The sequence below is a fragment of the Papio anubis genome, chromosome 6 (genome assembly GCF_008728515.1).
Source record: "Papio anubis isolate 15944 chromosome 6, Panubis1.0, whole genome shotgun sequence".
NCBI lineage: Eukaryota > Metazoa > Chordata > Mammalia > Primates > Cercopithecidae > Papio > Papio anubis.
In genome coordinates, this window is record NC_044981.1 from 85,561,992 (window position 1) to 85,578,742 (window position 16,751).

The window sequence follows — 16,751 nt, forward strand, 5'->3', positions numbered from 1 at the left end:
TAAGAACCTAACAATGACAAACAAATGTCTAGTCTCTCTTATGACAGGGTAAAAACAATGTGAAGGAGAGACATACATATGGTATAATAAATCAGCCAAATATCTTGGAAATTCACCTGGCTTGAATTAGAAAGCTGTTCTCTTTCCAATATTTTCTTTGATATTAAGGGGTTTTAGTCCAATGACATTCACCATAAAGATAATTAAATGTATTTGTGGCTGCTACTGCAGAGTCAGAGTGACCTTAGAAAGACGTTTGCATAGGAAAGTGCTCTACAGCCATCAGATATTCCCAGGTGGTGGGGAACATTTCAAAGCAGCCTGCCTCCTCCACCCCTCACCCAGTAGTCAGTCAAAAGGCAGGAGACTAAAATTCCTATTGACCACGAGCGTCTCAAGCTCAACTGGGAGGGTGTGCCTGAATTTTAAGATAATCCCACAAAGCCAAACTCAAGAGTGCACAGAAGCATCACATTTAGAAAGTGTGAAAGAGCTGGATGAAGCTCAAGAATGATCGACATATCCCTTTCTGAAGTAAGTGACAGCATCTTCTGGTTCTACCCGCTTTCTTATTTTTGCATCAAACATAAATAGTAAGTGAAGAAATATAATTCAATAGCAGAGCTTCAGGTTCCTGAGATGAGATGAAAGGGATCCTTAGCACCAAGGCACAAAGACATGAAAAAAGGCAGAGACGAAAGGAATGGTAAAAAGCAAACTTCAGTGGGAAAAATCTTGTGTATCCGAGTGGCTGTTTTGAGCTTCACAGAGTCGTCCTGAGCATACATTATACTGGGTTTAGCTGCTTCATGTAGTATCAGATATTTCATATAAATAATTAAAAAGCCACTGGCTGCTGGGGCCAGGTTTAAATGGATTGAAAGGGAGCGTGGGTCACCTGTTTTCAGGCTGGGAGATTTAACGAGAGGGTGGACAAGGCATTGAGAGATGACGATGCTCTCGTGAAGGATTTAAGGACAGCGTCCATCTCTAAGGCTGTATTTCCACCCCCACCTCCTCCAGGCTCACCTTTCTGGCTCAAGGTTTTTCATGTGCTCTTTTTATTCTTTTTTGATTCACAGTTGCCATATGCACATGTTAAGAGGCTCAAACTTGGCCGGGCGCAGTGGCTCATGCCTGTAATCCTAGCACTTTGGGAGGTCTAGGTGGGTGGATCACAAGGTCAGGAGTTCAAGACCAGCCTGGCCAAAATGGTGAAACCCCATCTCTACTGAAAATACAAAAAAATTAGCTGGGTGTAGTGGTGGGCACCTGCAATCCCAGCAACTTGGGAGGCTGAAGCAGAGAATTGCTTGAACTCGGGAGGCAGAGGTTGCAGTGAGCTGAGATCATGCCACTGCACTCCAGCCTGGGCAGCAGAGCGAGACTACATCTCAAAAAAAAAAAAAAAAAAAAGAGGTTCAAACTTGCCTTTTAAAAAGTGAAGTGCCTTGCCTTGTCCTACACCGTGGCCTCTCCTTGGACACAAACAGGCAGGGAGTGTTTAAGATAACAGCCTTGCAGAGTGCAAACGGCCCCCAAAGTGGAGCCAGAGGAACCTATGAGATCATTTGGAAAAGCTTGTGAATTCACTGCCATTTGCCTACTTGGCTTCGGATGAAAAGCAAATCTTAAAGCTGCTCAAAATGTGTCTGATTCATCTGTAACTGAGAATGAGACCAATCAGGGATAAGAAGTGAGTAAAATCCTTGTGATCACAGAGCCAAGAGAGCCTATTTTAAAGCACTTAATGTATTTTTTTTCTTAAAGATATATACACCAACTGTAATTAAGCTCTCCCTTTCCTTATGATCTTGGCAAGATGTTAAAAAAGAGATAGAGGGAGGGAGTCGACTTGCCAAGTGGATTTTTCTAAGCGTTCTCAGCCCTAATTAAAAGTCCTTTGTGCAAGGCCAACCAGCAATCAGATTCCTAATTAGAGTTGAGCAAACTGCCTTGGTGAACTGTGGGTTTCTCTGAACCCGGGAATCTGAGGAAAAAGTCTGTTTGTCTCAAAGGTGCCATTTTCTGAAGCACAAACACACCAAAATCCTGAAAGGCATGTCTCACAAGGGCAATGTCACAACCCTAATACTGTTCATCGGTTACTGTTTTTGCCTTGAAATGGCTCCACGGCATCCTATATATTGCGTTGTTACCTCTGTTTTGCTTGTTGGTTACAGTATTATGATGGAATGGCGTCTTTTTAAAAATCTGTCTTCAGGATCTGGAATTATGTGACTTGAGATTTAAGTGTATTAAATGCCAGGAATTCACGGTTTGTGTCCAGAACAAAGAAGACCATTCTGCCATTAACTGGATTTCCCCTGGAGTCTTGGGAATCATAATAATGTGTACACAAGTGCTTACCACATGCGAACACAGCTCTAAGAACTCTATAAATATGAATGCATTCACCTCTCATGAGGATGCCATGAGGCAGGCTCTATTATCTCCCCTGTTTCACAGGGAGGAAACTGAGGCAGAGAGAAGTTAAAGAGGTATCTCAAAGTCACATTAGAAAGTGACGAAGCCAAGGTTGACCTGCAGTCAGTCACATTCCAGAGCCTCTGCTCTTACCTCCCAGCACTGGAGCCATGGCATTGGACCCCCAGCCCCTGGGCCTCACGTCCCAGGTCAAAGCATCCACACAGCAGTACAGCTGGGAGCGTGGCTCCATCTCCTATATACCCTGTGGGTTTCTTCCTGATTACTAGGTGTGGTTTTCCAAGATCCACATTTCAAATTGAGTCCTTTTGAAATGTAGGCCTTCAATAAAGAGATTATACTGAGATGTAAAAATAAAGAACATTGCTATTCTTCATTCCCAGAACTGTGGTGAAAGCAACAACAATGGCATTCTTGTCTCACCCAGTGAGAGACAAAGCACCCCAAAGCCACAGCATCCAAGGGAGATGCCACAAAAAAGGATGCCCGCCCTTGATTTAGCTCATCTCATACATAACTCTCCATTTCTCGATTTTTCCAGAAATGTACACATCCTGAGACAGGGAGGAAGTGCTCACAATTAGACAATTTTCTTTTCTCCAGGGCTTTCATTTGTATCAGATTCATGAAGGAAAAACTCTTTCTGGGTTTTTTTTTAAGACCATTATTTAATAGTCTTAATAGAAGATGGATTTTATCTGTAGATTTTTGCTTTCAATTAAAAATGTTAAAAGTAAATATTGTAGTGTCAAACCTTTTAAATGTTATAATATACAGAAGACTTACCCACACTGCAGAAGAAATACTTTTGTGTAGTCAGGACTTGGCAATTTACATAGTGTTATTTGGGGGTGGGGGTAACATGATGAGAGGATGGCGTCAGAACAGTGGAGGAGGAGGACGCCAGAGACACCAACAGACATGAGAAAAAAGAAAGAAAAATGAGACTAGAAAGAGAATGAGGGGAAGAACGAGGGGCCCCAGAGATCCTTCCCAGAGACAAATGAAAATTCTATAGTTTTTATAAGAAAGAAAGAAAAACACCCCAAAGAGCTCTGTGGGAGTGTGGGAGGATGAGGGGCTATAGTGCTTGGTTTGTATTTCCATTGCGGCTGAGTGATGACGGACTGCTGCTGGAGGCCTGTGACCGGTTTATCTGGGGTGCTCTGGCATTGCCACCACATCTGTTCTCACATTTCAGTGGGAGGGGTCAGCAAAGGGGGGAACCTCACAAGTCTGTTGTTCTGCACTTAATCACATTGCGTTGTAATTCGTACAACACAAGTAAAGCCTACCTCCCTCACTCGTCTATAAATCGGAGCACAAGGTTGGGCTCTATTCAAATTTACCTCTTTAGTGGTGGATATACAGTTGGTCCTCAATATTGTTTGCGGATGAATGGGGTTTACAGTATCCACCACACTGCCCTGTATGATGCCTTTGAAGCAGCAGGCACTTAATGAAAGTTCATTGAATGAATCGGGTCCCCATTCAACAGCAAGTCACATGCTCAAATTTTTAAGTTCTGAAAAAACAAGGCAGAGAGGGTAAGAAGTCCAGGATCTGAATAATAGATCCTTTAGGACCTCCCAGAGGAAAGAATTAAGGAAAATAAAATGTTTGAGAAAGATTAACAGATTTACTTCTGGAACGGTAAGAAACAAGAGAACGCCAGCATTTCAGGATGCATCCATCTGTGGTTACCATTCCAAGCTGACATTTCTCTCCTCTCTAAAAGTCACTGAGGCTTCTCAGGGTTTTAACATTATCTGAAAGCAATCCTGAGGAACTGGCCCGGATGCTGAAACCATACCTGAAGACAGGTAAACAGTTTCCATTCATGTGTGTGTTGCTTTGTGTAATTCATCTGACCCTCTGGCAATATGTAAAGATGTATATTCAGATGATCTAAGTTACAGAAAAATGTAGTTACCTGATTAAATTAAGAAGTAGTGTACATAGCCAGAGACTGGTGAGATTTTAAGATTAGTTTGTGCTGGTGTTTATTCTCCTTTTCCTGTTAAAACGTTCTTCAAAGAATCAGAAATACTCCATATTACTTTTCTCTTCCATCCCAGCTTGTCTTAAGTGCCAATGATATGTCAGGTATTTTGCTGGTTTTTACATTCCTTTATTCGCTGACAACTTGAGTTGGCTTTTCCTAGTTAGTACATAAGATGATTTAATCTTGCGTATGTTCATAAAACTTGGTTCTTTAACTGCCAAATATCTTTTGAAGTAGTATTGTCACGCTGTTCCTCTTTTAGGAGGAATACGGAGGTGCAGAGTAGGTCAGTTTTGTTCCTTGGATATTGGTGTGAGGTTGGGTGTAAATATTTTCCAACCAAGCCCTGCAATCCAGTGCAGTAGAGCTAACGGACAGTGACCCATGTTCAGTGGCTGAATGTTTGCTGTTGACCTGGGATGTTAACTTTGCAAAACAAGGTATAAATGGAACTTTTCAAAAAATGTCTTTTGAGAGTATAGTGTTGAAACTGCCACTGGGGCAAAGAGCCTGGACAGATAGGATTGCAATGTGGAGTCCCTCTGGGCTTCGTTCATCTGCTTCTACTTGTCTGAGCTGGTAAAGGGCTGGGATCAAGCATGGATGGCTTTCCTAACGATAACCAAGATTTACTGAGGACTTGCGATGTCCATCCACTAATCAGTGCTAAGTGCTCAGCATGGATTATCTCCCTTACTTTTCAATAATAGTCTTATTGGCAAGGTTCTAGTATTATCCTCATTTTACTGATAAGGAAACGAAGCCTTGGAAATATTAAGAAATTTGCCTAAGGTCAAATACCAAATGCGTGCCTTTCTTCATTCTGTAATAGAGCTTCTTTTACGTTGTATACATTTAAGGAGTATAACATGATATTTTGATATACATATACATAGTAAAATCATATCTATGGTCAAGTTAATTTACATATCTCTCACCTGACATTGTTACCTTTTTAATGGTGAGAGCATTTAAAATCTAAACTTTTAGCAAATTTTTCATATTCAATGCAATATTACTAATTATAGTTCTCATGCTGTATTAGATCTCTAGACTTATTCATCCTACAAAATGACAACTTTGCACCCTTTAGCCTACATTTTGGTCCACATTTCCCCAATTCCTCCTTCACCCCTCTATGCACCCAGTGACCCGTATTCACTCTGTTTGTATGTATTTCACTTTTTTTTTAGATTCCACATGTAAGTAAGATCATGTAGTATTTTTTTTGTGTGTCTGGCTTACTTCACTTAGCATAATGTCCTCCAGGTTCATCCATGTTGTCACAAATGGTAGGATATCCTACATGTTAGGGCTGAATAATATTCCATTCTCTCTCCCTCTCTCTTTCTCTCTCTCTCTCTCTATATATACACACACACACACACACACACATATACAACATATATATATATGTATACACACAACCAGCTGATGTAAGAGCTCATTACTTTAATAGGAACTCTCTCTTTCTCTCTCTCTCTCTATATATATACACTTGTATATATTATATATTTGTATATGTATATATTTGTATATATATGTATATATTTCATATATATTTCATATATAGAGAGTCCATATATATAGAGTCCCTATTAAAGGAAATATATATATTTATATATAGAGAGAGTCCCTACATATATATATATGAATATATATGTGAATGGATAAAGAAGAGATTGTGTTATATATATGTATAAGTTCCACTTATACCTATACATACATCTCGCTTTCTCTCTCTCTCGCTTTCACATACATATATGAATATATATGTATATAGAGAGGTATATATATGTAGAGAGAGAGGCATATATATATATAGCTTATATATATGTATAATATCTCCCTCTCTCTCACAATTTCTTCTTTACCCATTCATTCTGTTGATGGACACTTAGGTGGATTCTATATCTAGGCTATTGTGAATAGTGATGCAATGAACATGGGCATGCAGATATTCCTGTGAGGTGTTGGTTTCACTTTCTTTGGGTATATAGCCAGAAAAGGTGGGTTGTGTGGTAGTTCTATTTTTCATAATGGTTGTACCAAATTACATGAAAACGTTCCCTTTTCTTCACATCTTCACCAACACTCGTTATGTCTTGTGTTTTTGATAACAGCCATCCTATCAGGTGTGAGGTAATTTCTCATTGTGGCTTTGATTTCCTTTTCCCTGCTGATTAATGATGTTGAGCACCTTTTCATAAATCTCTTGGCCATTTGTATGTCTTCTTTGGAAAATATCTATTCAGCTCCTTTGCCCATTTTTAAATTGGGTTATTTGTTTTTTTGCTATTGAGTCATGTGAGTTCCCTATGTATTTTAATTATTGATGCCTTATCAGATGTATGGTTGGCAAATATTTTCTCCTAAATCTGTAGGCTGTCTTTTCATTTTGCCAATTGTTCACTGTGTAGAAGCTTTTTAGTCTGATGTAGTCTCACTTGTTCATTGTTGCTTTTGTTGCCTGAGCTTTTGTTATGATATCCAAAACTCATTGCCAAGGCCAATGTCAAGGAGCTTTCCTCCTACACTTTCTTCTAGGAGTTTTATGGTATCAGGTCTTATGTTTAGGTCCTTAATTTTGAGTTGATTTTTTTTGCATATGGTGTAAGATAAGGATCTAATTGCATTCTTTGGCATGTGAAGATCCAGTTTTCCCAGCACCATTTATGAAAAGACCAACATTTCCCCATTGCAGCCTTTTGGTGGCCTTGTTGAAAATTGTCCTCACTATATATGGTAGGCTTCCATTCCACTGGTCTATGTGTCGATACCGTTTTGATTACTATAGCTTTCTAACATAATTTGAAATCAGGAAGTGTGATGCCTCTCACTTTGTTTTTCTTTCTTGAGATTGCTTTGACTATTTATGGTTCTATTGTGACATAGCTTCTAAGAAGGGATTTGTATAAAATGTGTGCAACACTTTATGGTTTATTAACTTTCTTTCACTGGCCTTGTTTAATTTTACTCTCACCTTATCTTTTCAGGGTTGGTGACATTATTCTGATTTTGCAGATGAGTAAACGGAAGCACAGAGAAGTTTTGTGGCTTGCTTTGCTGTCCTTAGACAGAGAGGAGTCTGATGGAGAGTTAACTGTAGTATTCTCCGGGGAAGACGGCTGTGCCTTCTGTCCAGGGCAAGTTGCCTTAGCAGGATGGAGAACAAAGAGCACTGAGCCAAGAGTCCTTGGCCCCACCACCTTCCATATAACCTGAGGACTTCAGTTTCCTCAATATGGTTCTCGGGGTTGTTTTTAGGATGAATTGAGTTTTGTGAGAATTGTGTATTGCCATGCAAATATATGTTATGAATAATACCTTTGAACAGTCATTCTTCAGCTTATGGAAGCCTTTCCATTTAAGGTAGAAACTTAAGATGTATCTTTCTCTTCCCTGTATTTGGTAAAGTTAGGAGCTAGGCCAGCATAGTTGAAATGAATTAAAAGAACTTTTTTCCATTTTTCTAATTTCTATTTCCATAATGTAAGTACCTACTCATGGAAAAATAAAAATTAGGTAAGTGATAGAAATTACAAAGAAAGTTACAAATATTCAAAATGCTTCAGTCTACCAACCTTGAAGAATAAAATATTTCCCCATTAAAGAACAAAGAATCTTGTGGTTTTGTTGATAAAGAAAATATCTTTAAGCCATACTTTTTAAAAATCATGCAAAAATAAGCTCTGAGGTTTATTTGTTTTAGTGGGCTGTGCTCCACTGTCATCCTTCCTGGGAATATCATTCTTTCCTTTTGTTTTCCCCTGAATTTTTGAGCAAAGGTTTACAGTTTGAAGGGGGGAAAAATGTTTTCAGCTTACATTTACTGCTTTTTTTTTCAGTAATAAGGCCACATAAGGCTGAGATCCAGGTATGAGAAAGCTTAATAAAACTTATTGCCTTGGTTCTTGATGACCAGCCAGTGCACATGCCACTGAGTAAGTGAGATTCATCCTCTAAGGATTCATAGCGAATCTTTAACCCTGCCCTTGAGAAAGTATGAAAGAAGACCCAGAGAATGGAGCAAAACAAAATACACAACCAAAGACACTGTGTGCCGTCAGCAGCAGGCATGTACTGGTCAAGGAATTAGATGACTCAAGGTGGTGACTCATTCAGCAACTATGTAGTGTTTGCGGTTGAAGAGAAACCTTGGCCAGGGAATGACTAAAATCTATTGGCAGCGTCTTTAAAAGAATCATGACTGGGCCTACACCAGCGAATACGCAAGTGTGCTTTTTTTTCCTTCGTCTTTTACTAATTCAAGACTGAGAGTAAGAAAACACCATCCCTGTTGACGCCCACTATTACAGCATGCTCTCCAGGGCATTCCCAGCAACCACGCTCAATGAGGCTGAGTCCAGATATTTATCTCTGTGTTTGGACGTGGTCATGTGTGTGCGTGTTTGTAGTTGGTAGGATGAACAAATCAGACTTATACAAATTGTTAGAGGCACTTGTTCTTGATAATAATAAAAAAAAATAGCTTAGAACAGAAAGTTTCCAAATTTAGTTATTGTATTAGTTTCATGGGGGCTGCCATAACAAGGTACCACAAACTGAATGGCTTAAACAACAGAAATGTATTCCCTGGCAGTTCTGGAGGCTGGAAGTCTGAGATCCAGGCATCAGCAGCATTGGTTCCTTCTGAGGTCTGTGAGAAAGTATTCATTCTGTGCGTCTCCCCGAGCTTCTTGGTGGTTTGCTGGTGGTCTTTGGCATTCCTTGGCTTGTAGAAGCACCGCTGTGTTCTTTATCTTCACCTCCACATGGCGTTCTCCCTATGTGTCTCTGTCTCCAAATTTCCTCTTTTTAGAAGAACACCAGTCACATTGGATGAGGGGCCCACTCTGCTCCAGTATGGCCTCATCTTAAGTAATTACACCTGCAATGCTCCTATTTCCAAATAAGGTCACGTTTCTGAGGTCCTGGCAGTTAGGACTCCAACATTTGAATGGAGGGGAGGGGGACAGAATTCAACTCACCGCCGTCTCCATATCAGCCAGAGCTAATTTATTACAAAACTAGTAGATCCATTTGAAATTTTGTGCTAGTCAATGTTAGTCTCTTTATTAAGTCCAGAAGAAAATTTCAGTTTTAAAAAAGTTTGAATATATTTCACATTAGAAGGAGTAGCTATTTAAAAATGAGAGAGACTCACTAGCCTAAAACAAAGTGGTTAACCAAACAATTTTTTAAACATCTGGATATAATGCCATGTAAATACATTTGCATTTATGAATGCAAATGCCACACAAGCATGCCATCATTAACAGTGCAAAACATGAGAGTTTAACAAAATTGTTGGACTGGAAGGTAAATTTGGTATCTAAAATTTTAAGACTCAGTTTAGCTTTTGAGGTTGCTCAAAGAGCTTGTTTTTCTTTTTGACATCAATCCTTGTAAAGGGAGCATGCACGTGTTTGAGCACAGCTATGTACACCCACACCCCTGTGAGTGCAGTGTACATATCTATATCTGTGCTGTTTACAACATTTAGAAGTTCCTCGTGTGAATCAGAATGAACGTAGGCAATAAAGGTTCACTTGAGTCACTATAGTCAAAGAATAAGATGAGCAGAAAGGATGGCTCAACAGGAAATGGAGTTCTGGGTTAGTTCTGGGTACTAGGGAGGTATCAGATTTGTGGACTGAAGCTCTTTATCTCTGACTCCAGCTACAAAAGAAGAGCATTTTGGCCTTGAAGGTATAATTGACCAGCCGATGTAAGAACTCATTCTTTAATAGGGACTCATTTCTATCCATCCATGAGCTTTGCACATCCGTGTGTGAAGTTATTGCTTCTCCTGGTTGGATTAGAGGCTTAGTAAGGGAGAGTCGACATTCTTGGGACATTCACTGTGTGAGATCACTGGAGGAAGTGAGTTTAAGAACTAAAGGTAAGGTTCTGATCTTTCTTTGTGGGGACTTCTTTTGCTAGGGCCTGAGTTCTAAAGTTTACTATAGCTATAAACCAATATTGTGCTAATGTTTCTTACATGGAGATGAATTTTGAGCAAATTCATTCATGAGCATCATGGTTATCCTTTTATTGTTAGTTATAATCCTTTGTTACTTTAAAGTCTTTTTAGCTCATTAGAGTGTGAAGTGTACTAAATTCATATAAGCACAGCCCATATATGCTTTTTCCAAGAGGGCCAGAGACTTAGAGTCATAAAATTTTATAGCAGAAAATGACCTTGGAAATCATCTAGTTCAATCCCTCATTTTACAGATAGGGAAATTAAGTTCTATAGAGGTTAAGTGACTTGTCAAAGGTGAGCGACCAATAAGTCACAGAACCAGGGCTTAAACCCATTTCCTGATCCTTTTTCTCTGCTGAAATCACCATTAATGATAGTCCCAGAGCAGGGCTGCAGTGGCTCCTACAACAGGCACTTCAAATAGAATCCTGTCCAATGAATTGGCTATCCCTTATATTTTCTCTGTGGGCATTAATCTCTGGCATATATATTCAAAGCAGATGCTAATGACCTCTTTTTTAATCCTTGGACCATTCTAAATTTTCAAAAAACTAAAAGGGCTGCTTAAAGAACATAAAATAAGCAAATGAGGGTTATTTATAAAAAGGGAAAAAAATATATCTTCAGATCCACTTCACTTTTCCTTTTCTCCAAGCAGTAGTCACAAGGGACATTATCAGATATTAACATGATATAAACAGTTGCTAATATCGACAAGCCACATTATACCATACTCCATTAAGATTTAATTTACCAATAGAAGAAATATGGAACTAATTTTAGATTTCTATCACCCACCCAAATATAATTTTATGTTCTCTTTAATTCTGAGATCCCTAAAGCTTATGTCCCAAACATTTTGTGTCATCTAAGAAGAAACTGTATTTCCTACTGCAGAGATTTACTGCTGCTTCTGCCAGAAGTCAGTGAAGTGTTCTCTTGTTGGCAAGCAATATAGGGCTGGGGTCTAAAAGAAATTAATTTGAGCATTTTGGTTGATTTTAACAGCTTGACCTCTGAATGTGCGAGCAGCGAGGCCGGGGGGCAATGGCAGGCCATACATGGAGCTGAATTAAAATGAAGCCCTGGCCTTGCTCAGGGAAACCTTCTCTCACCTGCTTTTCATTTCCTCTAGTTATTTCTGGTAGTGAAAACTGGAACCACGGCTATATATTTTGGGGTCTAGAAGTTCTATACATTTTTATTTCATACAATATACCTATAATTAAATGTAGGTCTTTGTCTATAAAAGGACAAGACCTAAGTATTCCTGGAAGAATATGGAAAAAATCTTAAAAGGTATTCCTTTAAGAGTAGTTTTTTTTTCATCCACAATTCCAGATGGAAGACACCCATGCTACAACCTTCCTACCTGCCCACTGACGTTTTCATTTGCTGTTCTCTATCTTTCTGCACGCTGGCTTTGCCCTTCAGTAAGAACCAGAGTGGTAAAGTGGAATAATAATATCGGCCTGTTTTAAAGAAGCTGAGAGAATTCTCAGGAAAGTTGAAAGCATTTGGATGGGAAACAGCCCTTCCCGAATTCGTTTCTTGTTTGGGCTTTTTATTCTCCAATCATCTTCCAGACAGTCCTGATGTCTGCATCAAAAGAATGGGATGTGTGGCTCAAAAATGCCAATTGGAACCTTCCCCCATGAGCTCGTAGCATAATTTGTGATGAGTTCAGGCCTGGAATTTGGCCCAGCCCCTAATCAATCCTTAGGTGTTCCTGTTGTTTCTGTATTGCTGGGGGCAGCCTGCCTATCTTCTTATCACTGTCTTTAATTGACATTCTGAAGTACAGCTATATAGATTGTGACTTTTCTCTCCCCTCTGGTAGCTACTTGGAATCTCATTGATGAGTAGTAATAGCATGATATATATTCATGTGCACATATGCATGAACTACTATGTTCGGTATTTGCATTTGCCTACACGTCTGCTGTGCAAGGGTATGCCATGAGAGAATCAGCTTCTTCCCCCCTCCCTGCCATATGATGTCTATATATTTATGAGTAGGAGAGAGAGGAGCACTTGGATATATGAATCTGCTTGCAATTTCCTAATGGAATCTGGCAGAAGAGCTTTGCAATAGGACAAGTTCCAGTAAAAAATGTGTTCATGGAAGCACTTTCCCCTTGTGCCTGTCACCTATTTGCCTTTCCAGAGCATTGAAAAGATTAATCATGGGATGATCTGGATTCTCCTTTTGGTCAGTACAGCATAATACTCTCTTAAAGAAGTGGAGAATATTAGAATTGTATATTTTTAGCAGGGCATATCCATGGAGGAACAGTCTAGGTGAACAAGTTCTTGACGGGGAAATATATCTTCTTACCAATGGCCAAGTCTTCCGTAGCTGACTAGGTTTTGGTACTGCCATTTGGGAGGTGTATGCTCATAATGCTCTTGAAGGAGAAAACATGAAAATTGCTGAAGAGATGAAAGTTGAAGGGTTTGAAAAGTAGTAGGCACTTCTTTCTTGGGAGTGCTGCTGTGTTAGGAGGCCATCCTGAGACTAGACCCCTCGCAATTCAGAAATGGCTTTTCTGCGTCATTAATGTCATGATCTTCTGTTATCCCCGTCTGTGCCTGAATGGACAAAAGGTATCCATTTAAATTATGGATCTTAAAGAGAAGCTTTGCAAAGGCCCCCTCATGGCCCACATTCATACTCCCTAGCTTTTTCCCTCCCTTGTGGCCTCAGCCTGTTAAGGCTGCTGGGATGAGTGGAATTTCTGGAAAGGGGATTGATGGTGGTTAGAGATGCCAACATACAGAAGCCACAAAACTTGGAAATGTCAAATTCTCTGTATGCATATCCTTTAACTGAAACTTTATGTGTTTCAAGTGAATGAAAAATAAGTTATTTGGGGAAGCCTTTGCCCAATTCACCTGGGATAAGAAGGCCATTGTATCACACATATAATTCCCCAGAGGCTCTATGGAATGGAATACTGCAATGTAGCTACACAGCCCTGGGCAGAAAAGATTTCTAAAGAGAAACCTCATCTTTCACACTCTTCAAAAGGACAAACATTTTGTCAATTATTTTTTTCCTTCAAATGCAAACTTCAATTAGATCAGAGCAGTTGCTAATGGATATAGGGATAAATGAGGACTATATTTGTTTAGAATTCACCTAAAAGACAGAGCCAAAATATAATAACTTCGTTTGCTGTGGACACTTTCAAAGATTCTTATATCCCACATGATCTCCAGCATTGTCCTCATATGGAAGACTTGCCCCAGGCAACATGTGTGGAATCTGATGATTAAACATCTGTTGTGACAACATTCTAGACCTCTTAGGGAACGATTCTAAGTGTTCCGGCAACGGCTACTAAGCCTAGCAGATGGCAGGATGACTGTGGGGACAGACTGGTGATCCTAGAATTGATTCATATGAAACAGGTTCAGGAGGAAAAAAGATACAGCCTTGCAACATTCAGCATTTTCTCAATAGACTGAGCTCTGAAAGTCTCCTGCAGCATGATGCCATCCACGTGTCTGTGTCTCCTGAAGGGACAGTGGCCTTAGTGGCTTCCTCGCTGGGTCTAGAGGGCCAGAACTGGCAGCTTTGCAGATGTCTGGAGATGTGAATCAATTGAAACAGAAAATTATAGCAGCTGATATTTATTAGTGGTGTTATTCAGATCCTCTACATCTTTACAGATATTTTTGTCTAGTTTTTCTATCAATTACTATGGGAGGGGAGTAAAATCTTTAACTGTGATTGTAAATTGTCTAGGTTGTCAATTTTTACTTGGTGTATTTTGAAGCTGTTATTAGGTACATATACATTTGTAATTGTTATGTTTTTTTGTGATTATAAGAAGCCCGTCTTTTCCTCTGGCAAAACTCTGTAATGAAGTCTGCTTTATCTGATATTATGATAGCCACTCCAGCCTTCCTATATATGCTGTTTGCATAACATATCTTTTTTCCATTCAATTGATTTCAACTGATTGGAATCTTTATATTTAAATCGTATCTCTTATAGGAAATATATTCATTTTGAATTTTGCTCTGTATCCACTCTGACAATTTCTTCCTTTTTGTTAAAAGCATTTAGTCCACTTATATTTAATGTAATTGTTGATATGATTGAATTCAGGCCTACCACTTTCTTGTTCACTTTCTATTTGTCCCAAGAGACATTTATTATGTGCTATTAGGAAAAGTTATCTAAACTTGGAAATAAAGGAAGATGATTGTGTACCTCTCAAAGTCAGCCTAGAGCATTGTCTAACAAGCCCACCTAAGACTCAGCTGAAGGCCAGAGGAAGATAATTTTGACTTACCATTTAACCATTAAGGAAACTAATGCACAGAAAGGCTAGTTAACATGCTCAAGGTCACCCAGTAGTAAGCATTAGAGTTTGAATTCAGAGGCCAAAGCCAATATATTTGATCACTTTACCTGACTGCCTCCCATTGGTAATTGCCTTATCATTGAGCTTATTATGGATTACTACGAGAGGAAGTCGGGAGAGCTATTGCTCCTGTTGCTAGCTCTGGTCCTGCAGATGGCATTTTCCGTTAAAGGGAAAGGCAGCTGTGCAGAACCTCAAGGCGCACGTGAACTAAGCCCAGGGGTCCCAGGTCAGTGAGGCTCAGCCCAAATGCATTGGGAACCAAATTCAGACCCGGGTGTTTGTTCACTCTGTTGATCAGGAACCCCTCGTGTGTACCGCTGCTTAACACATGATTAAGCGCATGTAAAAGAAATGCTGTTTTCAGGAAATAATTGCTGAGCATTCTGGTGACGTATGTTTATTCTTCTATTTTGATAGGAGAGTGGGACCGAGGTGGGAGGAAGGAGAAGTGTGACCAACCAGGGAAACACACCGATGTAGCAAATGTTAGTGATGTTTTAGTACTTCCTCATGAAGCAGTGTGACCTTCTGCCACCCAGACAGGCTCACTCTTCAGATTTTCCTTGCTCACTAGCCACAGCTGTTTGTTGTTTTCTTAAATGTTAAGCTTTTTATAGCTCTTCAGTTGCTTATAAAAAGTACCAGTTATTCAGGCCATACAAGAACTGGCTCCGTGCTGGTCTAATGAGCAGTGAGAACACTGGAGGCATATTTTTGTTGCTTCTATTTTCTCACTTCTGCCCCTCCCCCTAATCTCACAAATTTCCCCTTTGGACTCAAATGACTCCAGAATTTTGGAATTTACTAAAAAGGCGAACCACCAATTGGTCTTTGCTGTTCAAGAAAAATTCATCGCTGACTCACCTCCCTCCAGTTCTTGGCTCTCCACGGCTGTGTGAGGAGTAGATCAACGGATGGGGCCTTGTGTCACAAGTCACAACTGCTCCTAGGGGTCCAGGGTTGGGGGAACACTCCAACCTGTGCAGATGCACCTGTGATCTCTACAAAAGAGAAGTCTCATCTTTGCCCCTGAGGAGAAAAGAGCCCAGGACTTGGAGTGCCTTTGCTGAATAGGTAGGAACTTTCCAGTTTGCATCCTCTGTGAAAAGCAGTGAGGACCAGCTCCAGAAGGGATCTGATAGAATCAGAAGGAAGATGTCAGAAGCCACAGTCAAGAAAGCAAACAAATTGATATATTCAAAGGAATCAAACAGTCTCCCTTGTGCTGGGAGGCCTTCACAATGTCATCTGTGGGTTATGCACATTCTACAATGACTTCTCATAATAAAACATAAAACTCTCGGGGAAAATGTTATGATCTTAGTGCAAGAGGATATCATTAAACACAACATGGAAAAAAATCCTGTTAGGAGAGCCGTGCCTGAGTGTTCTAGCATGGAGTTTCACCATGTATGAGCTCCGGACCTTGGGGGCACTTGGACTGATTGAGAGGGTCCTAGCATTTGGAATTGATTTAATGAATAATCATCTGACACATATGTGTTCTATTTTCCACAAGAATGTAGATACTGAAATGATTATTAAAATATTAATTTAAATGCAATGTTGAATTATTAGTGTTTTTAAAAAGTTTTTGATTTTTAAAATTTTTATTATTTTTTTAACCTTACTGTATGACTGTAGAGTAGGAGCTACTGCTTCAAAAGCCATTGGTCTCATGTCCAGGTTGTCATAAAGAAACTCCTTAGGAGCCACTGGTCAACTATTTGGGTTGAAGAGGGTCAAATTATGGGGTTTGTTTTCAGGAAACTTTATTCTCAGCCTTGTTTTCTTGGTGCTTGCTCTTGTTAGAAAGGAGGACAATTTACCTAGCATATTACATGGGATGATTTTGTAGAACAAGTCCTCGTTAAACCCGTTTTGAAGTGGAAAATAGACATTTTCCAAGTGTCAGGCTTGTAAAAGGCCT

The 16,751-nt window shown here is 39.6% G+C and overlaps 1 long non-coding RNA gene across 1 annotated transcript; it reads left to right on the plus strand.

Moving 5' to 3' along the window:
* The first annotated feature begins 12,257 nt into the window (after positions 1-12,257).
* Positions 12,258-16,385, plus strand: LOC103883854. Its single transcript, XR_646221.4, has 2 exons — positions 12,258-14,234; positions 15,239-16,385. It is a non-coding gene; the product is annotated as an uncharacterized LOC103883854 (long non-coding RNA).
* Positions 16,386-16,751: the final 366 nt, after the last annotated feature.